Here is a 24,157-nt window from a genome sequence, read left to right as displayed (position 1 = left end):
CTGAAATATGGTATACCTTCTAGGATGCATTTTCTTTTTGAAGCATTGTCTTTTATGTTGCCCATTCCATGCATCACCACTCACAGATTCGGAATGGTTGCTTGTCTTAAGTACTTTTACTTGTCAATGGAATAAAAGATGTAGTTTGAGCAAGAACAGAGAGAATTCTAGCTTATAAAGAATCATGTTGTCCCATGAGAAAAGTGCTAGCATATATACATTTATTGTGAAAGAATCAAGGCTCAAGAAATTCAAAAGAATGCTTGCTTATACAAGACTAGTTCGGTTAAGGGTCACAAAGACTTTATCAGTAATAGCACAAATAACCTTGACAATAAAGAAAACAGAAGACAAAGAATGAAAGGCTAGGCATCAATGACAAAATTTGGATATGTGTCTGTGGTGATTGATGTTAGGAGACATACTTGGGCTAGTAAATCCGAGGGGTGCTTCATCACCCGATAACTTGAGTTAACTAACTCGAGATTATCGATTGAAAACTCACAATCAAGAGTAGCTCCATAACAGAACATTTAGCAACCCAAAGAGGTGCTGGACACCACTATCCAAACAAAATTTCAATGTTATATGCCTGTGATTGAATGTGTTAAGGAGAGAGGCTTGAGTTAGTAAATCTTTAAGAGTGTCTCAACACTTAACAACTTGAACCAACTGGTTTGGGATTGTTGATTGAAAGCTTATGCTAAAGAGCCGCCTTAAGACAAGATTTCGAGCTCATTTGAAATAAAAAAGAAAGGAATATAAAAAAAAGAAGAAAGAAAGAAAAGCATCAAGTAAAGAATAGTTCAAGGGACATGTGCTACGGTATAGAAAAGAGTCTAGTGAAGTTAACCAATTTAGTATTGAAGCAAGCATTTTAATTGAAAAAGTTGAATAGCCGTGATCAATTACAATAAATTGATGATCACACAAGTGAGGATGACATGCTCAATGAAAAATTACTCTCTGGTAGAACATTCAAGTCTCACATCTTGGATTCTTGTGACAAAGTTTTTATATTTTGCTTGAGGACAAGCAACACTTTAAGTTTGGTGTTGTGATGCAATTGCATATTTGTTATATTAGCTAGTTAGTTTAGTTGGTTTTAGCTTAATTTCACTCATTTTCTCTAAATAAACAAGTCCTTTTATGAGTTTTGTCTTCATGCATGAGAATACCAAGGAACAGGTTGATTCTAGCCAAATTCATGCAAATGATTTGAGGAATACATACATGAATGAGTATGAATGAATCTCATGAAATTTATTGCATGAATTGGTAAGACTTTGAAGCTATTTCCCTTGTTGATGATAGGTGATGAAACAAGAAAGCATGGAAGCAAGAATGATGCAAGCTGGGCAAGAAGAAGAGAAGTTGTTGGCGTTGCCAACTTGGAGAAAGGGTGCGTGTTTGAAGGCAACGTCAGGCAGCCCTGGAGAAGCACAAGTTGGCGTTGCCAACTTGGAGAAAGGGTGCGTGTTTGAAGGCAACGCCAGGCAGCCCTGGAGAAGCACATTTGGGCGTTGCCAACTTGAAGAAAAGGGTGAGTTGTTGAAGGCAACGCCAAGGCAAGCAAAGAGCTGAGCCAAGGAGAGCTCGAGGGCGTTGCCAACGTGGGAATGAAGAAGCGTTATTCAAGGCAACGCACACAAGCAAACTTGGCCCAAGAGGAGGAGAAGCTGGCGTTGCCAACGCCAAGAACCATAGGCGTTATTCAAGGCAACGCCAAGCAATCTTGGGGAGCTAGTTTAGAGCCTCGAGCACGTTGCCAGCCTAGAGATGAGGGGCGTGTTTGAGGACAACGTAGGCAAACAACGCTGAATGGAAAACTTGGCCCAGGAAAAGGAGATGCATGTTGCCAACGCCAAGTTATGAAGGCGTGTTCCTTGGCAACGTAGCAAGCAACTTTGGCACCAAAGGGGAGCTCGAGCACGTTGTTGAGCTAGGAACCATGGGCGTGTTCCTTGGCAACGCATGCAAGCTAGGAGTATGGGCACACGAGAGCGTTGCTAACTTGGAAATGAATTGGCGTGTTCTTCAATAATGCCAGGGACAAGATCTTGGGCCAGCAAATAGAAGCACGTTGCCAACGCCACTTGCATTGGCGTGTTCTAAGGCAACGCCAGGAAGGAATGCTTGGCTAGGCACCAAGTCTTGGATTCCAACCACGTTGCCAACGCTAGGAAGCATAGGCGTGTTCAAGGACAACGCCAAGCAACAAGCATAGAGCCTTGAGGAAGGCTCGAGCACGTTGCCAACGCCAGCTTCCAAAGGCGTGTTTGAGGGCAACGCAGCAAGCAAAATTTGGCAAGGCAGCCATGAAGAAGCACTCGAGCACGTTGCCAACGCCAGCCTCCAAAGGCGTTATCTAAGGCAACGTGACAAGCAAAATTGAAGGCTAGAGATGAGCCTTGGAAGGAGCACGGGCACGTTGCCAATGTGCTAGCAAGGAGGCGTGCTTGGTGACAATGCCAGCCTCATGTCTCTGCCTTGGGAGGCTAGGCACGTTGCCAACTTGGGAGAATAGGTGCGTTTTTGGCAATAACTTGGCAGCTTGACCTTACCTTCTTTGAGGAAGCATAACTTGAGCTAGGAAAGTCCAAATGAGGTGATTCTAGTGGCATTGGAAAATAGACATCAAGAGCTTTCCAATGATGTATAATAGTCCATATTGAAGCAGAGGGTTGACACTCAAATTCTGGGCTACATTTAGCATGAAAGTAGAGCCAAGAAGAGGAAAAGCAAGTTGTTACCAACAACTTGGGCTAGCAACGCCCAAGTCTGAAAGCTCACTCCAGGAAAACACCAGGCACGTTGCCAATGTGCATTAAGCCTAGAGTTATTGCCAATAACGCCCCTCAATGGGCCAGAATTGTTGCCAACTTGCTCTGCTTCCTCTATTCCTCACAAAGGCCAGCAACTTCTTCAATTGAACCAGAAATTCAACAAAGAGAATGCCCACATTGCTAGCCCAATTGAAGATCTTTGAAGGAGTTTTAGGACTAATATAAATAGAGATTGAGTTTGTACTTGGGGAGGACTTTTGACACTTAGAATTTTATACTTTTAGCACTTTTACTTTGAGAACTCTTTTAGCACTTCCGGGAGGATACCCGGAGAGCTAATTTGGTTTTTCTTGGAACTTTTCTTCTTCAGTTTTAAGCTTTAAGCATTTCCTTATTCTTCTTCTTCTTTTCTTCACACTTAGTTTAGTTTTTGTTGATGGCAATTGTTGTTGAAATTGGAGCTATGATTCACTAAACCCCATTCATTAGGGGGAAGAGCTCTGCTTGTTTGAATGCATTGATGAACTCCTCTTTTCCTCCTCAATTCAAGTGGTTAATCCAAAGAGGAACTCTTGTTCTTCAAAGATTCAACCACCATCGAGAGAGGGGTTAATCTATGTGAATTGTGTGGTGAATTTGAGGAATGAGCCACATAATTCAGTTTAGAGTTCATCCTTTCATGATTCCCTTGATCAATACACCTTGGTTAGTGATGAGCGGATAATTTGTACGCTTTTTGGCATTGTTTTTAGTATGTTTTTGATATGATCTAGTTAGTTTTTAGTATATTTTTATTAGTTTTTAGTTAAAATTCACTTTTCTGGACTTTACTATGAGTTTGTGTGTTTTTCTGTGATTTCAGGTATTTTCTGGCTGAAATTGAGGGACCTGAGCAAAAATCTGATTCAGAGACTAAAAAGGACTGCAGATGCTGTTGGATTCTGACCTCCCTGCACTCGAAGTGGATTTTCTGGAGCTACAGAAGCCCAATTGGCGCGCTCTCAACGGCGTTGGAAAGTAGACATCCTGGGCTTTCCAGCAATATATAATAGTCTATACTTTGCCCAAGATTTGATGGCCCAAACCGGCGTTCAAAGTCACCTACAGAAATTCCAGCGTTAAACGCCGGAACTGGCACCTAATTGGGAGTTAAACGCCCAAACTGGCATAAAAGCTGGCGTTTAACTCCAAGAAGAGTCTCTACACGAAAATGCTTCATTGCTCAGCCCAAGCACACACCAAGTGGGCTCGGAAGTGGATTTTTATGTCATTTACTCATCTCTGTACACCCTAGGCTACTAGTTCTCTATATATAGGACCTTTTACTATTGTATTATCATCTTGGTTCTTCTGGTTCCCTCTCTGGGGCCGAAACCAATGATCACTTTTGTTCTTATGTATTTTCAACGGTGGAGTTTCTACACACCATAGATTAAGGTGTGGAGCTCTGCTGTACCTCGAGTATTAATGCAATTACTATTGTTCTTCCATTCAATTCCGCTTGTTCTTTGTCCAAGATATCACTTGTTCTTCAACATGATGAAGGTGATGATTGACGCCCATCACCATTCTCACTCATGAACAAGGTGACTGACAACCATTCTTGTTCTACAAGCATCTGAGGCTTAGTGAATATCTCTTGGATTCTTTAATCGGAATCTTCGTGGTATAGGCAGGACCTGATGGCGGCATTCAAGAGAATCCGAAAGGTCTAAACCTTGTCTGTGGTATTCTGAGTAGGATTCAATGATTGAATGACTGTGACGTGCTTCAAACCTGTAACCTACTGGGCGTTAGTGACAGACGCAAAAGAGGGATTCTATTCCGGTAGGGGAGGGAACCAAACCGGTGATTGGCAGTACTGTGACAGAGTGCGTGCATTAGCTTTCACTGCGAGGATGGGAGGTAGCCACTGACAACGGTGAAACCCTACACGAGCTTGCCATGGAAAGGAGTAAGAAGGATTGGATGAAGGCAGTAGGAAAGCAGAGAGACGGAAGGGAAGGCATCTTCATACGCTTGTCTGAAGCTCTTACACCAATGATATACATAAGTATCTCTATCTTTACCTTTATGTTTATGCGTTTATCACCATATCTATTTGAGTCTGCCTGACTAAAATTTACAAGGTGACCATAGCTTGCTTCATACCAACAATCTCCGTGGGATCGACCCTTACTCACGTAAGGTATTACTTGGACGACCCAGTGCACTTGCTGGTTAGTTGTGCGAAGTTGTAGTGATCACAATTTCGTGCACCAAGTTTTTGGCGCCGTTGCTGGGGATTGTTCTTGTGTATGGACAACTGACGGTTCATCTTGTTGCTTAGATTAGGTATTTTTTCTTCAGAGTTCTTAAGAATGAATTCTAGTGTTTCAGGGTGATGTTCTTGTCATCACCAAAGCTGATTGATCCTCATCAATTTAGCTCTTGAATGCAATGTCCTGCTGAAGCTTGGCCGGCCATGTCTAATTCCTTTAGACTAAAGCTTTAGACTAACATTGCATGATTCCTAGAATTCTCATTAAGAATTTTGATACCTTTATTTTCCTTTTCACTTAATTTTTGAAAAAGCACAAAAAAATTACAAAATCATAAAATCCAAAAATATTTCTTGTTTAAGTCTAGTGTCTCATTTTAAGTTTGGTGTCAATTGCATGTTTCTGTTCTTCTTGCATTTTTCGAATTTATGCATGTGTCTTCATTAATCTTCAAGTTGTTCTTGATGATTTCCTTGTTTTGATCTTTGAATTCTATTGACTTGAGTGTTTTTGTTGTTTCTCATGTGCATTCTCATCTTGTTAGTGTCAGTAGTATACAAACTGCTAAGTTTGGTGTCTTGCATGCATTGTTATTTGATTTTAGTTGCATTTTGATTATTAAAAATCCAAAAATATTTTTTTTATTTGTGTCTTTTCAAGTCAATAATACAGAGAATTGAAGATTCAGAACATATTGCAGAGGAATCACACAGAAAAAGCTGGGCATTCAAAAATGCCCAGTGAAGAAGACAGACTGGCGTTTAAACGCCAGCCAGGGTGCCTGGTTGGGCGTTTAACGCCCAAAAGGGTAGTAGTTTGGGCGTTAAACGCCAGAATGTGCACCATTCTGGGCGTTTAACGCCAGGATGGCACAAGGGGGAAGATTTTGTTTTCAAATCAATTTTTTTCAAGTTTTCAAAGTTTTTCAAAATCAAATCTTTTTCAAATCATATCTTTTCAATCAAATGTTTTCAAAATCAATTTCTTTCCTTTTTCAAAGATACTTACTAACAATTAATGATTTGATTGAACATTTTTTGCCTTTTCTGTTGAGGAAGGTTTTATGTTTGAATCATATCTTTTCTTGTTAGGCAAGTCATTAATTTTTAAAATCATATCTTTTCAAATTGTTTTCAAATCATATCTTTTAAAATTTTTTTCAAATCATATTTTTTTCAATCACATTTTTTTAAACCAATCATATCTTCTTAACCACATCTTTTTCAAAATAGTTTTCAATCAAATCTTTTTAACTTCTAATTTCAAAATCTTTTTCAAAAATCACTTGATTTCTTTCCCACTCTTATTTTCGAAAATCAATTAGTGTTTTTCAAAAATTTTCCAAAATCTTTTACTTAATTTTCGAAAATTACTTCCCTTCTTCTCACATCCTTCTACTTATGGACTAACACTATCCCTTAATGCAAAATTCGAACTCCATCTTTTTTCTGATAAGTTCAAATTTTCTACTTCTGTCTTCTACTCTTCTTTTCCTCTGACAATTAAAGGAATCTCTATACTGTGACATAGAGGATTCCACATTTTCTTGTTCTCTTCTCTTTCTTATGAGCAGGAACAAAGACAAAGGCATTCTTGTTGAAGCTGACCCTGAACCTGAAAGGACCTTGAAGAGAAAGCTAAGAGAAGCCAAAAACACAACTCTCTTTAGAGGACCTGACCGAATTCTTCAAAGAAGAAGAACACATGGCAGCCGAAAACAACAACAATGCCAACAATGCAAGGAAGGTGCTGGGTGACTTTACTGCACCTACTCCCAAATTTCTATGGGAGAAGCATCTCTATCCCTGCCATTGGAGCAAACAACTTTGAGCTTAAGCCTCAATTAGTTTCTCTAATGCAACAGAATTGCAAGTTCCATGGACTTCCAATGGAAGATCCTCATCAGTTCTTAGCTGAGTTCTTACAAATCTGTGACACAGTCAAGACTAATGGGGTTGACCCTGAGGTCTACAGACTGATGCTATTCCCTTTTGCTGTAAGAGACAGAGCTAGGACATGGTTGGACTCACAACCTAAAGAAAGCCTGGACTCTTGGGAAAAGCTAGTCAATGCCTTCTTGGCAAAGTTCTTTCCACCTCAAAAATTGAGTAAGCTTAGAGTGGAAGTCCAAACCTTCAGACAAAAGGATGGAGAATCCCTCTATGAAGCTTGGGAAAGATACAAACAATTGATCAGAAAATGTCCTTCTGACATGCTTTCTGAATGGAGCATCATAGGTATTTTCTATGATGGTCTCTCTGAACTGTCCAAGATGTCTTTGGATAGCTCTGCTGGAGGATCTCTTCATCTGAAGAAGACGCCTACAGAGGCTCAAGAGTTAATTGAAATGGTTGCAAATAACCAATTCATGTACACTTCTGAAAGGAATCCTGTGAACAATGGGACTGGTCAGAAGAAAGGAGTTCTTGAGATTGACACTCTGAACGCCATTTTGGCTCAGAATAAAATATTGACTCAACAAGTCAATTTGATTTCTCAAAGTCTGTCTGGAATGCAAAATGCACCAAGCAGTACTAAGGATGCTTCATCTAAGGAAGAAGCCTATGATCCTGAGAACCCTTCAATGGAAGAGGTGAATTACCTAGGAGAACCCTATGGAAACACCTATAATTCTTCATGGAGAAATCACCCAAATTTCTCATGGAAGAATCAAGAGAGACCTCAACAAGGTTTCAATAACAATAATGGTGGAAGAAACAGGTTTAGCAATAGCAAGCCTTTTCCATCATCTTCTCAGCAACAGACAGAGAGTTCTAAGCAGAATACTTCTGACTTAGCAACAATGGTCTCTGATCTAATAAAGACCACTCAAAGTTTCATGAATGAAACAAGGTCCTCCATCAGAAATTTGGAAGGACAAGTGGGTCAGCTGAGCAAGAAAGATTACTGAACTCCCTCCTAGTACTCTCCCCAGCAATACAGAAGAAAATCCAAAGGGAGAGTGCAAGGCCATCAATATGGCCGAATTTTGGGAGGAAGAAGAGGCAGTGAACGCCACTGAGAAAGGCCTCACTGGGCGTCCACTGGCTTCCTCTGAGTTCTCTAATGAGGAACCATGGGAATCTGAGGCTCAAAATGAGACCATAGAGATTCCATTGGACTTACCTCTGCCTTTCATGAGCTCTGATGAGTATTCCTCCTCTGAAGAGGATGAGTATGTCACTGAAGAGCAAGTTGCTAAATACCTTGGAGCAATCATGAAGCTAAATGACAAGTTATTTGGAAATGAGACTTGGGAAGATGAACCTCCCTTGCTCACCAAAGAACTGGATGACTTGTCTAGGCAGAAATTACCTCAAAAGAGACAAGATCCTGGGAAGTGCATGGATGAATCCATCATCCTTGGCAGACCCTTCCTAGCCACAGCAAAGGCTGTGATTGATGTTGATAGAGGAGAGTTGATCATTCAAGTGAATGAAGAATCCTTGGTGTTTAAGGCTCAAGGATATCCCTCTGTCACCATGGAGAGGAAGCTTGAAGAGCTTCCCTCAAATCAGAGACAAACAGAGCCCCCACAGTCAAACTCTAAGTTTGGTGTTGGGAGGCCACAACCAAACTCTAAGTTTGGTGTTGAACCCCCACATTCAAACTCTAAGTTTGGTGTTGGGAGGTTCCAACATTGCTCTGAGTATCTGTGAGGCTCCATGAGAGCCCTCTGTCAAGCTAATGACATTAAAGAAGCGCTTGTTGGGAGGCAACCCAATGTTTTATAGTTAACTATTTTCTTTTGTTATTTTATCTTTTTTGTAGGTTGATGATCATAAGAAGTCACAAAAACAATGAAAAAAGCAAAAACAGAATGAAAAACAGGAAGAAAAACAGCACACCCTGGAGGAGAAGAAGCTGGCGTTCAAACGCCAGTAATGCTAGCTGTTGGGCGTTTAACGCCCAGTCTGGCACCATTCTGGGCGTTTAACGCCAGAAATGGGCACCAGACTGGCGTTAAACGCCAGTAAAGGGCAACAACCTGGCGTTAAACGCCAGGAATGGGCACCAGCCCGGCGTTTAACGCCAGAAATGGCTCAAAACGTGGATTTTGATGCCATTTGCAGGGATGACTTTTCCTTACACCTCAGGATCTGTGGACCCCACAGGATCCCCACCAACCCCACCACTCTCTCTTCCTCTTCACCCATTCATCACTCACATCCATCCTTCATAAAACCACACAACCTCCTCCATCTCCTCCATTTTCTTCTTCTTCTCCTCTATTCTTTCTTCTTTTTGCTCGAGGACGAGCAAACCTTTTAAGTTTGGTGTGGTAAAAGCATTGCTTTTTGTTTTTCCATAACCATTTATGGCATCCAAAGCCGGTTCAACTGAGAAGGCATGACCTCAAGCCCATCACTAAGAAGAAGATGGAGCAAACAAGAGACCCCTCTCATCATGAGATCCTTGAGATATCTCAAGGGATGCACTTTCCTCCACAAGACTATTGGGAGCAACTGAACACCTCCCTAGGAGAATTGAGTTCCAACATGGAACACTAAGGGTGGAGCACCAAGAACATGCCATCCTCCTCCAAGAAATTGGAGAAGATCAAAGGATCATAAGAGAGGAGCAACAAAGACAAGGAAGAGACATTGAGGAGCTCAAGCACTCCATAGGATCTTCAAGAGAAAGAAAGAGCCGCCATTACTAAGGTGGACCCGTTCTTTAATCTCCTTGTTCTTTATTTTTCTGTTTTTCGAATTTTAGTGCTTTATGTTTATCCATGTTTGTGTCCTATGATCATTAGTGTCTTAGTGTCTATGCCTTAAAGCTATGAATATGAATCCATCACCTTTCTTAAATGAAAACTGTTTTTATCACAAAAGAACAAGAAGTACAGGATTTCAAATTCATCTTTAAAACTAGCTTAATTAGTTTGATGTGGTGACAATACTTGTTGTTTTCTGAATGTATGCTTAAACAGTGCATATGTCTTTTGAATTTGTGGTTCATGAATGTTAAAATTGTTGGCTCTTGAAAGAATGATGAAAAAGGAGACATGTTATTGAGGATCTGAAAAATCATAAAAATGATTCTTGAAGCAAGAAAAAGCAGTGAATACAAAAAAAAAAAAAGGGGGAGAAAGAGAAAAAGAAAGAAAAAGAAAGAAATAAAGTTGTGATCCAAGGCAATAAGAGTGTGCTTAAGAACCCTGGACACCTCTAATTGGGGACTTTAGCAAAGCTAAGTCACAATCTGAAAAGGTTCACCCAATTATGTGTCTGTGGCATGTATGTATCCGGTGGTAATACTGGAAGACAGAGTGCTTTGGGCCACGGCCAAGACTCAATAAGTAGCTGTGTTCAAGAATCATCATACTTAACTAGGAGAATCAATAACACTATCTGGATTCGGAGTTCCTAAAGAAGCCAATCATTCTGAATTTCAAAGGATAAAGTGAGATGCCAAAACTGTTCGGAGGCAAAAAGCTACTAGTCCCGCTCATCTAATTTGGAGCTTAGTTTCATTGATAATTTGGAGTCTATAGTATATTCTCTTCTTTTTATCTTATTTGATTTTCAGTTGCTTGAGGACAAGCAACAATTTAAGTTTGGTGTTGTGATGAGCGGATAATTTGTACGCTTTTTGGCATTGTTTTTAGTATGTTTTTGATATGATCTAGTTAATTTTTAGTATATTTTTATTAGTTTTTAGTTAAAATTCACTTTTCTGGACTTTACTATGAGTTTGTGTGTTTTTCTGTGATTTCAGGTATTTTCTGGCTGAAATTGAGGGACCTGAGCAAAAATCTGATTCAGAGACTAAAAAGGACTGCAGATGCTGTTGGATTCTGACCTCCCTGCACTCGAAGTGGATTTTCTGGCGCTACAGAAGCCCAATTGGCGCGCTCTCAACGGCGTTGGAAAGTAGACATCCTGGGCTTTCCAGAAATATATAATAGTCCATACTTTGCCCAAGATTTGATGGCCCAAACCGGCGTTCAAAGTCACCTACAGAAATTCCAGCGTTAAACGCCGGAACTGGCACCTAATTGGGAGTTAAACGCCCAAACTGGCATAAAAGCTGGCGTTTAACTCCAAGAAGAGTCTCTACACGAAAATGCTTCATTGCTCAGCCCAAGCACACACCAAGTGGGCCCGGAAGTGGATTTTTATGTCATTTACTCATCTCTGTACACCCTAGGCTACTAGTTCTCTATATATAGGACCTTTTACTATTGTATTATCATCTTGGTTCTTCTGGTTCCCTCTCTGGGGCCGAAACCAATGATCACTTTTGTTTTTATGTATTTTCAACGGTGGAGTTTCTACACACCATAGATTAAGGTGTGGAGCTCTGCTGTACCTCGAGTATTAATGCAATTACTATTGTTCTTCCATTCAATTCCGCTTGTTCTTTGTCCAAGATATCACTTGTTCTTCAACATGATGAAGGTGATGATTGACGCCCATCACCATTCTCACTCATGAACAAGGTGACTGACAACCATTCTTGTTCTACAAGCATCTGAGGCTTAGTGAATATCTCTTGGATTCTTTAATCGGAATCTTCGTGGTATAGGCAGGACCTGATGGCGGCATTCAAGAGAATCCGGAAGGTCTAAACCTTGTCTGTGGTATTCTGAGTAGGATTCAATGATTGAATGACTGTGACGTGCTTCAAACCTGTAACCTACTGGGCGTTAGTGACAGACGCAAAAGAGGGATTCTATTCCGGTAGGGGAGGGAACCAAACCGGTGATTGGCAGTACTGTGACAGAGTGCGTGCATTAGCTTTCACTGCGAGGATGGGAGGTAGCCACTGACAACGGTGAAACCCTACACGAGCTTGCCATGGAAAGGAGTAAGAAGGATTGGATGAAGGCAGTAGGAAAGCAGAGAGACGGAAGGGAAGGCATCTTCATACGCTTGTCTGAAGCTCTTACACCAATGATATACATAAGTATCTCTATCTTTACCTTTATGTTTATGCGTTTATCACCATATCTATTTGAGTTTGCCTGACTAAGATTTACAAGGTGACCATAGCTTGCTTCATACCAACAATCTCCGTGGGATCGACCCTTACTCACGTAAGGTATTACTTGGACGACCCAGTGCACTTGCTGGTTAGTTGTGGGAAGTTGTAGTGATCACAATTTCGTGCACCAGTTAGTATGTGAGATGTAACTTTCCTTGGTTGAGATTATGGGAGTTGTGTGGCTGGAATAGAATTGAGCTTCATCTCTTCTCATGAACACTTAGATCACGAGAGTGGCAATTGGTTATGTTGAGAGAAATTGAATCACCAAGAGATTGGGATTCAATTACCCACTTGCCATGGATCTATACCCATGATTGAGAAGGATTTGACTAACATCAATTCATGAAAACTTGCATCTCTGATCCCTAATGATCCTCTCCATCATTAATTCTTATTTCTTTTACCTCTAGTTGTTTGACTACCCATAACCCAATTCCCTTTTACATTCGGTCAATTTATTATTCTTGTTATCTACATCCTGTTCCTTTAATCCTTGCTATTTACTTTTATGTTCTTTGAATTTCTGCAACCTTTAATTCCTTGCAATTTATCTTTGATGTTATTTAAGTTTCTTGCACTTTAAGTTTCAGTTATTTACTTTCATTTTATTTCTCTATTCTAGTTCTTTACATTCCTTGCCATTTAAGTTCCTGTAATTAAGTTCAAAAATCAAAATGCTCATGAAATCAAAACTATGTTTGCTTGACTAAATTTACCATTTAACTAAAGTTGCTTAATCTACCAATCTCCGTGGGATCGACCTCACTCTTAGTGAGTTTTATTACTTGATACGACCCGGTATACTTGCCGGTTATACGTGAAACTTAATTTTTACGTATCAATCAGCTGAGTAAGAAAGTTACTAAACTTCCTCCTAGTACTCTTCCAAGCAATACAGAAGAGAATCCAAAAGAAGAATATAAGGCCATTAACATGATCCACATGGCCGAACTAGGAGAGGAGGAAGAGGCAGTGAACACCACTGAGGAAGACCTCAATGGACGTCCACTGGCCTCCAATGAGTTCCCTAATGAGGAACCATGGGAATCTGAGGCTCATAATGAGACCATAGAGATTCCATTGGATTTACTTCTGCCATTCATGAGCTCTGATGAGTATTCTTCCTCTGAAGAGGATGAATATGTCACTAAAGAGCAAGTTGCTAAATACCTTGGAGCAATCATGAAGCTAAATGACAAGTTATTTGGTAATGAGACTTGGGAGGATGAACCCCCTTTGCTCACCAAAGAACTGGATAACTTGTCTAGGCATAAATTACCTCAGAAGAGACAGGACCCTGGAAAGTTCTCAATACCTTGTGCCATAGGCACCATGACCTTCAAGAAGGCCTTGTGTGACCTAGGGCCAAGCATAAACCTCATGCCTCTCTCTGTAATGGAGAAGCTAGGGATCTTTGAGGTACAAGCTGCAAGAATCTCACTAGAGATGGCAGACAATTCAAAAAAACAAGCTTATGGACTTGTAGAGGATGTTCTGGTAAAGATTGAAGACCATTACATCCCTACTGATTTCATAGTCCTAGAGACTGGGAAGTGCATGGATGAATCATCATCCTTGGCAGACCCTTCCTAGCCACAGCAAAGGCTGTGATTGATGTGGACAGAGGAGAATTGATCATTCAAGTGAATGAAGAATCCTTTGTGTTTAAGGCTCAAGGATATCCATATGTTACCATGGAGAGGAAGCATGAAGAGCTTCTCTCAAAACAGAGTCAAACAGAGCCCCCACAGTCAAACTCTAAGTTTGGTGTTGGGAGGCCACAACCAACTTCTAAGTTTGGTGTTGAACCCCCACATTCAAACTCTAAGTTTGGTGTTGGGAGGTTCCAACATTGCTCTGAGTATCTGTGAGGCTCCATGAGAGCCCTCTGTCAAGCTACTGACATTAAAGAAGCGCTTGTTGGGAGGCAACCCAATGTTATATTTATCTATTTTCCTTTGTTATTATATGTTTTCTGTAGGTTGATGATCATGGGAAGTAACAAAATCAATTGAAAAGGCAAAAACAGAAGGAAAAACAGAAAGAAAAATAGCACACCCTGGAGGAAAACCCTGTTGGCGTTTAAATGCCAGCAAGGGCAGCAAATGGGCGTTTAACGCCCAGTCTGGCACCATTCTGGGCGTTTAACGCCAGAAAGGGGCACCAGACTGGCGTTAAACGCCAGAAAAGGGCAAGAAGCTGGCGTTAAATGCCAGAAATGGGCACCAGCCCGGCGTTTAACGCCAGAATTGGCATCAAAGAGCATTTTTGCTCGCCACTTGGTGCAGGGATGAATTTTCCTTGACACCTCAAGATCTGTGGACCCCACAGGATCCCCACCTACCCCACCATTCTCTCTCTTCTTCACCCATTCACCAATCACCTCAATACCACTTTCCCAAAAACCCCTCACCTATCAAATCCCACTATTCTCTTCACCACTCACATCCATCCTTCATAAAACCCCACCTACCTCTCCATTCAAATTCAAACCACTTTCCCTTCCAAACCCACCTATAATGGCCAAAACCTACCCCTCTCTCCACCCCTATATAAACCCATCTTCACCCCTTCATTTTCACACAACCTAAACACTACTTCTCCCCCTTTGGCCGAACCACAAAGCCATCTCCATCTCCTCTATTTCTTCTTCTTCTACTCTCTTCTTTCTTCTTTTGCTCGAGGACGAGCAAACTTTTAAGTTTGGTGTGGTAAAAGCATTGCTTTTTGTTTTTCCATAACCATTTATGGCATCTAAGGCCGGAGAAACCTCTAGAAAGAGGAAAGGGAAGGCAAAAGCTTCCACCTCCAAGTCATGGGAGATGGAGAGATTCATCTCAAAGGTGCATCAAGACCACTTCTATGAAGTTGTGGCCATGAAGAAGGTGATCCCCGAGGTCCATTTCAAACTCAAAAAGAGTGAATATTCAGAGATCCGACATGAGATTCGAAGAAGAGGTTGGGAAGTTCTTACCAACCCCATTCAACAAGTCGGAATCTTAATGGTTCAAGAGTTCTATGCCAATGCATGGATCACCAAGAACCATGATCAAAGTGTGAACTCAAACCTAAAGAATTGGCTTACAATGATTCGGGGGAAATGCTTAGATTTTAGTCCGGAAAATGTAAGGTTGGCATTCAACTTGCCCATGATGCAAGGAGATGAACACCCTTACACTAGAAGGGTCAACTTTGATCAAAGGTTGGACCAAGTCCTCATAGACATTTGTGAAGAGGGCGCTCAATGGAAGAGAGATTCAAGAGGGAAGCCGGTCCAACTGAGAATGCATGACCTCAAGCCTGTGGCTAGGGGATGGTTGGAGTTTATCCAACGCTCAATCATTCCCATTAGCAACCGGTCTGAAGTTACTATAGACCGGGCCATCATGATTCATAGCATTATGATTGGAGAGGAAGTAGAAGTTCATGAGGTTATAGCCCAAGAACTTTATAAGGTGGCGGACAAGTCCTCTACCTTGGCAAGGTTAGCGTTTCCTCATCTCATTTGTCACCTCTGTTATTCAGTTGGAATTGACATAGAGGGAGACATCCTCATTGATGTGGACAAGCCCATCACTAAGAAAAGGATAGAGCAAACAAGAGATCCCACTCATCATGAAATCCCTGAGATACCTCAAGGGATGCACTTTCCTCCACAAAACTATTGGGAGCAAATCAACACCTCCCTAGGAGAATTGAGTTCCAACATGGGACAACTAAGGGTGGAGCACCAAGAACATTCCATCCTCCTCCATGAAATTAGAGAAGATCAAAGAATCATGAGAGAGGAGCAACAAAGGCAAGGAAGAGTCATTGAGGAGCTCAAACACTCCATAAGATCTTCAAGAGGAAGAACAAGCCGCCATCACTAAGGTGGACCCGTTCTTTAATTTCCTTGTTCTTTATTTTTCTGTTTTTCGAAAATTATGCTTATGTTTACCTATGTTTGTGTCTTATGGTCATTAGTGTCTTAGTGTCTATGCCTTAAAGTTATGAATGTCCTATGAATCCATCACCGTTCTTAAATGAAAAATGTTCTTAATTGAAAAAGAGAAGAATTGCATGAATTCTGAATTTTATAACAGATTAATTATTTTGATGTGGTGGCAATACTTTGACTTCTGAATGTATTCTTGAACAGTGCATATGTCTTTTGAATTTGTTGTTCATGAATGTTGGCTCTTGAAAGAATGATGAAAAAGGAGACATGTTACTGAGGATCTGAAAAATCATAAAATTGATTCTTGAAGCAAGAAAAAGTAGTGAATATTCAAAAAAAAAAGAGTATATGCGAAAAAATAAGAGAAATAAAGAAAAAGAAAAAAATAAAGTTGTGATCCAAGGCAAAAAGAGTGTGCTTAAGAACCCTGGACACCTCTAATTGGGGACTCTAGCAAAGCTGAGTCACAATCTGAAATTATGTGTCTGTGGCATGTATGTATCCGGTGGTAATACTGGAAGACAGAGTGCTTTGGGCCACGGCCAAGACTCATAATGTTTTTGGAATTCATTGCATATTCTCTTCTTTTTATCTTATTTGATTTTCAGTTGCTTGGGGACAAGCAATAATTTAAGTTTGGTGTTGTGATGAGCGGATAATTTATACGCTTTTTGGCATTATTTTTAGTATGTTTTTAGTATGTTTTAGTTAGTTTTTATTATATTTTTTATTAGTTTTTAGTTAAAATTCACTTTTCTAAACTTTACTATGAGTTTGTGTATTTTTCTGTGATTTCAGGTATTTTCTGACTGAAATTGAGGGACTTGAGCAAAAACCTGATTCAGAGGCTGAAAAGGACTGCAGATGCTGTTGGATTCTGACCTCCCTGCACTCGAAGTAGATTTTCTGGAGCTACAGAAGCCCAATTGGTGCGCTCTTAACTGCGTTAGAAAGTAGACATCCTGGGCTTTTTAGCAACGTATAATACTCCATACTTTGCCCAAGATTTGATGGCCCAAACCGGCGTTCCAAATCAGCTCAAAACTGCCCGGCGTTAAACGCCGGAACTGGCACAAGAATGGGAGTTAAACGCCCAAACTGGCATAAAACCTGGCGTTTTATTCCAAGAAAAGTCTCTACACATGAAAGCTTCAATGCTCAGCCCAAGCACACACCAAGTGGGCCCGGAAGTGGATTTTTATGTCATTTACTCATTTCTGTAAACCCTAGGTTACTAGTTCTCTACAAATAGGACCTTTTGCTATTGTATTTTCATCTTTGGATCACTTTAGATCCTTTGATCATCTTTGGACGTCTACTTCTTAGATCATTGGGGGCTAGCCTCTCGGCCATGCCTAGACCTTGTTCTTATGTATTTTCAACGGTGGAGTTTCTACACACCATAGATTAAGTTGTGGAGCTCTGCTGTACCTCGAGTATTAATGCAATTACTATTGTTCTTCTATTCAATTCAGCTTATTCTTGTTCTAAGATATTCATTCGCACCCAAGAACATGATGAATGTGATGATTATGTGACGCTCATCATCATTCTCACTTATGAACGCGTGCCTGACAACCACTCCCGTTCTACAAGCAAACAAGGCTTGAATGTTTATCTCTTGGATTCCTTAATCATAATCTTCGTGGTATAAGCTAGAATTGATGGCGGCATTCAAGAGAATCCAGAAGGTCTAAACCTTGTCTGTGGTATTCTGAGTAGGATTCAATGATTGAATGACTGTGACGAGCTTCAAACTCCTGAAGGCTGGGCGTTAGTGACAGACGCAAAAGAATCAATAGATTCTATTCCAACCTGATTGAGAACTGACAGATGATTAGCCGTGCTGTGACAGAGTGCGTTGAACATTTTCACTGAGAGGACGGGACTGTAGCCACTGACAACGGTGATGCCCAACATACAGCTTGCCATGGAAAGGAGTAAGAAGGATTGGATGAAGACAGTAGGAAAGCAGAGAGACGGAAGGGACAAAGCATCTCCATACGCTTATCTGAAATTCTCACCAATGAATTACAGAAGTATCTCTATCTTTATTTTATGTTTTATTCATATATCATCCATAACCATTTGAATCTGTCTGACTGAGATTTACAAGGTGACCATAGCTTGCTTCATACCAACAATCTCCGTGGGATCGACCCTTACTCACGTAAGGTTTATTACTTGGACGACCCAGTGCACTTGCTGGTTAGTTGTGTGAAGTTGTGAAATTATGTTTAGACCATGGTATTGAGCACCAAGTTTTTTGAGCCATTACCGTGGACTGTTTGAGTTGTGAAAAGTAGAGATCATAATTTCGTGCACCAGACACTTGTCTCTCCTTTCTAGAATCTTGTATCCTTCTGATTAGACTCGAGAATTGCTTTGATATCACGTGTGACTTGTAGACGTAGTAATGCGATGCGTTAGTTCTTTAAGACGTGATATGTGTATACGGAAGTTGAAGCGGTAGGTGTGCAACGTTATGAGTTGCGGGTGTTTTGTCCCTTGCTAATGAGTTGGCGGGTGTTAGGCTTATGACCGGACATGGGGTTTGTAAAGTGCTTGATGGAGTTGGAAAGTTGAAGCCTTGAGGTTGATATGAGATTAGTGTGTGGATGTTAAGCACGTCGTTTTAGCCCTATCATGTTTTATGGCCTTCGATGCCTTACCTTACTATCACATGTTTGAACCATGTCATCTTTTGCATGGAGCCTATCCTATAACGTTTGCTTTGTAATCACCCTTTTACCTTTATTTCCTTATACATACGACAACCCAAGTATTTGAAAACCGTATATATGTTCATATGTTGAGATATTTTTGCTTCTTCCTTAAATGTGTTTAAGAGCGAACAATTATGAAAATTCTTTTGTTTTGTATCAATTTTCGAGGAAGAAAATTTTTGTAAGGTGGGTAGAATGTAAGACCCAGAACCTTTGCAAAGTCTTTTTATAATTGTTCTAAGGGTTACCTAAAACTGTAAGTCGATCTTGGATGAGATCTTCTGTACTGGTAGGCGCTGTGTGTCCGACTTGATGATGGTGGTTTAGGGTTTAGGGTTTAGGGGTAAAAAGGATCCAAGGCTTTGAGCATCAATGGATAGGAGGGCCCAAGGAAATAAATCCAGGCCTAAGCGGCTAAATCAAGCTGTCCCTAACCATGTGCTTGTGGCATGCAGGTCCAAGCAAAAAGCTTGAGACTGAGTGGTTAAAGTCGTGATCCAAAGCAAAAAGAGTGTGCTTAAGAGCTCTGGACACCTCTAACTGGGGATTTTAGCAAAGCTGAGTCACAATCTGAAAAGGTTCACCCAGTTATGTGTCTCTGGAATTTAAGTATCCGGTGGTAATACTAGAAAACAAAGTGCTTAGGGCCACAGCCAAGACTTATAAAGTAGTTGTGTTCAAGAATCAACATACTAAACTAAGAGAATCAACAATACTATCTGAATTCTGAGTTCCTATGGATGCCAATCATTCTGAATTTCAAAGGATAAAGTGAGATGCCAAAACTGTTTGGAAGCAAAAAGCTACTAGCCCCGCTCATCTAATTAGAATCTGAGCTTCACTTAAAACTCTGAGATATTATTGCTTCTTGATTTCTTTTTATCCTCTTTTATTTATCTTGTTTCTTGGGAACAAGCAACAGTTTAAGTTTGGTGTTGTGATGAGTGGATATTTTATATGCTTTTTGGGGGTAATTTCATGTAGATTTTAGTATGTTTTAATTAGTTTTTAATAGAATTTTATTAGTTTTTAAGCAAAAATCACATTTCTGCACTTTACTATGAGTTTGTGTATTTTTCTGTGATTTCAGGTATTTTCTGGCTGAAATTGAGGGAGCTGAGCAAAAATCTGATTTAGGCTGAAAAAAGGACTGCTAATGTTGTTGGATTCTGACCTCCCTGCACTTGGAATGGATTTTTTGGAGCTACAGGTTTCCAATTGGCGCGATCTTAATTGGGTTGGAAAGTAGACATCCAGGGCTTTCCAGCAATGATATAATAGTCCATACTTTACGCGAAGATAGATGACGTAAACTGGCATTCAACGCCAGTTTCATGTTGCAGTCTGGCGTCTAGCACCAGAAACAGGTTACAAGTTGGAGTGCAACGCCAAAAACACATTACAACCTGGCGTTCAACTCCAGAAATAGCCCAGGCACGTGAGAAGCTTTAGTCTTAGCCCCAGCACACACCAAGTGGGCCCAAGAAGTGGATTTCTGCACCAATTATCTTAGTTTACTCATTCTCTGTAAACCTAGGTTACTAGTTTAGTATTTAAACAACTTTTAGAGATTTATTTTGTACCTCATGACATTTTTAGATCTGAATTATATACTCTTTGATGGCATGAGTCTCTAAACTCCATTGTTGGGGGTGAGGAGCTCTGCAGCGTCTCGATGAATTAATGCAATTACTTCTGTTTTCCATTCAAACATGCTTGTTCTTATCTAAGATGTTCATTCGCGCTTAACCATGAAGAAGGTGATGATCCGTGACATTCATCACCTTCCTCAACCCATGAACGTGTGCCTGAAAACCACCTCCGTTCTACATCAGATTGAATGAGTATCTCTTAGATTCCTTAATCAGAATCTTCGTGGTATAAGCTGGAATTGATGGCGGCATTCATGAGAATCCGGAAAGTCTAAACCTTGTCTGTGGTATTCCAAGTATGATTCTGGGATTGGATGACTGTGACGAGCTTCAAACTTGTGAGTGTTGGGCGTGATGACAAACGCAAAAGAATCAATGGATTCTATTCCGACATGATCGAGAACCAACAGCTGATTAGCCATGCTGTGACAGAGCATTTGGACCATTTTCACTGAGAGGATGGGAAGTAGCCATTGACAACAGTGACACCCTACATATAGCTTGCCATGGAAGGAGCCTTGCGTGTGGCAAGAGGAATACAAGAGGAAAGCTTAAATGAGAAGGACAAAGGATCTCCAAAACTCCAACATATTCTCCATTATTGCATAACAAGTAATTATTTCATGCTCTTTTATTTTTCTAATAATTCAAACTGATAATTATAATTGATATCCTGACTAAGAATAATAAAATAAACATAGCTTGCTTTAAACCAATAAACTCCGTAGGATCGACCCTTACTCACGTAAGGTATTACTTGAACGACCCAGTGCACTTGCTGGTTAGTGGTACGAAATCATAAGAAATCTTGATTTTGATATTGGGATTATAATTTCGTGCATCAAGTTTTTGGTACCGTTGCTGGGGATTGTTCGAGTTTGAACAACTAAAGGTTTATTTTGTTGCTTAGATTAGGAATAATTTATTTTTGTTGCTATAGAGTCATTAAATTCTGAGTCCTTTATTCCCTTTTCAAAAATTTTTCAAAAATATTATTTTTCTTTATCAAATTTTAATTTTTTTTCATGAGTTTAGTGTTTTGTTCTAAGTTTGGTGTCAATTACATATTTTATATTTTCCCTTTAAATTTTTGAATTTGTGCTCTTTGATCTTCAAGTTGTTGTTATTGATTTTTCTTGTTGATCTTTAATTTTTCTTGTTTTGTGTCTTTTCTTGTTTCGCTTGTGTTTTTTTCCAAAGCATTAGTCTTCCAAAAAGAATATACCTATTCAAAACAAGTGTTACATTTACTGCCCAATTGGCTAGAGCGTTGGTCTATGTTCTTGGTAATTGGGTATCTTCTTTTTAAAATCTTTTTCAAAAATAATTTTTCTTGATTTAATCTTGTGCCAAACTTTAAGTTTGGTGTTTTCTTGTCAATCTTTTTTATAATTTTCGAAAATTTTATTGAAGTTTTCTAAAAATTTTAAGTTTGGTGTTCTTTCTTTTGTTCTTGTGTTCTTGTGAATCTTCAAGGTGTTCTTAAGTCTTTCTTGTGTTTTGATCTTAAAATTTTTAAGTTTCGTGTTCCTTGGTATTTTTCCTCCAAAATTTTCGAAAATAAGGAGCATTAGATCTAAAAATTTTAAGTCTTGTGTCTTTTGTGTGTTTTTCTCTTTCATCATAAAATTCAAAATTCAAAAAAAATATATCTTTTCTAACTATTTTTAAGCTATTTTTTTCGAAATTTTTTTATAAAAATTCAGATTTCAATTTCAAAATTTTTCAAATCTTATCCTTTTAAGATTTAAAAAAAAATTATCTTTTTCAAAACAAATCTATATCTTTTCCTTCTTAAAATCTTTTCAACTCATAAATATCTTTTTCAAATCTTCACAATATCTTTTTCAAAACAAATTTATCTTTTTCAAATATCTTTTATATCTTTTCAATTTTCAATTACATCTTTTTCCTATCATATTTATCTTTTACAAATCATATCTTCTATCTTATCTTTTCTCAAAGATTTCGAAAATATCCTAACCAATTTCTCTCTCCTCATCTTTTTCGAAAATCTTCATAAAATATTTTCAAATTTTATTTTTATTTTTATTTTTATTTCTATTTCATTTTTTTTATTTTATTTCATTTTATTTTATCTTATTTTATTTTATTATTCCAAAAATAAATTTTTATATTTAATAAAATAAATAATATCAACATCCATATCATCTCCCTTGCTCCATCATGGAATTAAGTGGAAATGAACAGTCCAGAAGGACTCTGGGGTCATATGCTAACCCCACTACTGCTTCATATGGGAGTAGTATCTGTATACCCTCCATCGGAGTCAGTAGTTTTGAGTTGAATCCTCAGCTCATCATCATGGTGCAGCAAAGTTGCCAGTATTCTGGTCTTCCGTAGGAAGAACCTACAGAGTTTCTGGCACAATTTTTACAAATTGCTGACACAGTACATGATAAGGAAGTAGATCAGGATGTCTACAGATGATTACTTTTTCCATTTGCTGTAAAGGACCAAGCTAAGAGGTGGTTAAATAACCAACCGAAGGACAACATAAAGATATGAAAATAGCTGTCAGAAAAATTCCTGAATCACTATTTTCCTCCAAAACGGATGACACAGCTAAGGCTAAGCATCCAAGGCTTCAAATAAGGAGATAATGAATCCCTTTATGATGCCTGGGAGAGATACAGAGAGATGCTAAAAAAATGCCCCTCTGAAATGTTTTCAGAGTGGGTGCAGTTAGACATCTTCTACTATGGGCTTACAAAAATAGCTCAGATTTCTCTAGACCACTCAGTTGGTGGATCTATACACATGAGAAAGAGTATAGAAGAAGCTCAAGAGCTTATTGATACAGTTGCCAGAAATCAGCATCTGTGCCTAAGCAATGAATCTTCCATCAACGAAGAGGCTAAAACAGTAACTGCTGAACTCAGTCCTGTAGATCAAGCTGCTGAATTCAATCAGCAATTAGATTTTCTAACAAAATAGTTAGCCGAATTCAAGGAGATAATACAAGAAACAATAATGGCTAATATGAATATGGAAGCACAGTTGAAGCAAATAGAACAGCAATTATCAAAATAAATAACAGAAGAATGCCAAGCAGTTCAATTAAGAAGTAGAAAAACATTAAATACCTCACTTCAAGGTAGCAGTAAGCCAATAAATGAGCAAACCACCCAAAATCCATTTGAGGACAGTCAGAGCCCAGAGAGGAATAATTCTGGCGCTCAAACGCCAGAAAATGGGTGGAAAGCTGGCGCTGAACGCCCAAAGGAAGCACAGTTCTGGCATTCAGACGCCAGAAACAGGCAAGGAGCTGGCGTCTAATGCCACTCCAGCTTCCACCCCTGGCATTCAAACACCAGTGGGAGATCAGACACATACAAGTACTGATAGCAACCCCTCTAAAAAGGCTTCTCAACCCACATTTGTAGGCAATAAACCTACAGCAACTAAGGTTGAGGAATATAAAGCCAAAATGCCTTATCCTCAGAAACTCCGCCAAGCGGAACAGGATAAGCAATTTGCCCGCTTTGCAGACTATCTCAGGACTCTTGAAATAAAGATTCTGGTTTGCAGAGGCACTTGAGCAAATACCCTCTTATGCTAAGTTCATGAAAGAGATCTTAAGTCTTAAGAAGGATTGGAGGGAAACTGAGAAAGTTTACCTCACTGAAAAATACAGTGCAGTCATTCTGAAAAGCTTACCTGAGAAGCTTAAATATCTGGGAAGCTTTATGATAGCATGCACATTAGAAGGTACTTGTACCAAGCAAGCTCTATGTGATCTTGGTGTAAGTATTAATCTAATACCTGCAGCTAC

General features: G+C 39.5%; 1 non-coding gene across 1 annotated transcript; it reads right to left on the bottom strand.

Moving 5' to 3' along the window:
• Positions 1–7,157: 7,157 nt before the first annotated feature.
• On the bottom strand, positions 7,158–7,265 carry LOC130947888 (small nucleolar RNA R71). Its single transcript, XR_009072852.1, has one exon. It is a non-coding gene; the product is annotated as a small nucleolar RNA R71 (small nucleolar RNA).
• Between the last annotated feature and the right edge of the window lie 16,892 nt (positions 7,266–24,157).

Source organism: Arachis stenosperma, chromosome 1 (assembly GCF_014773155.1).
Source record: "Arachis stenosperma cultivar V10309 chromosome 1, arast.V10309.gnm1.PFL2, whole genome shotgun sequence".
Taxonomy (NCBI): domain Eukaryota; kingdom Viridiplantae; phylum Streptophyta; class Magnoliopsida; order Fabales; family Fabaceae; genus Arachis; species Arachis stenosperma.
The sequence above is the reverse complement of the archived record's forward strand: the minus strand, read 5'-3'. Positions and strand labels throughout refer to the sequence as shown.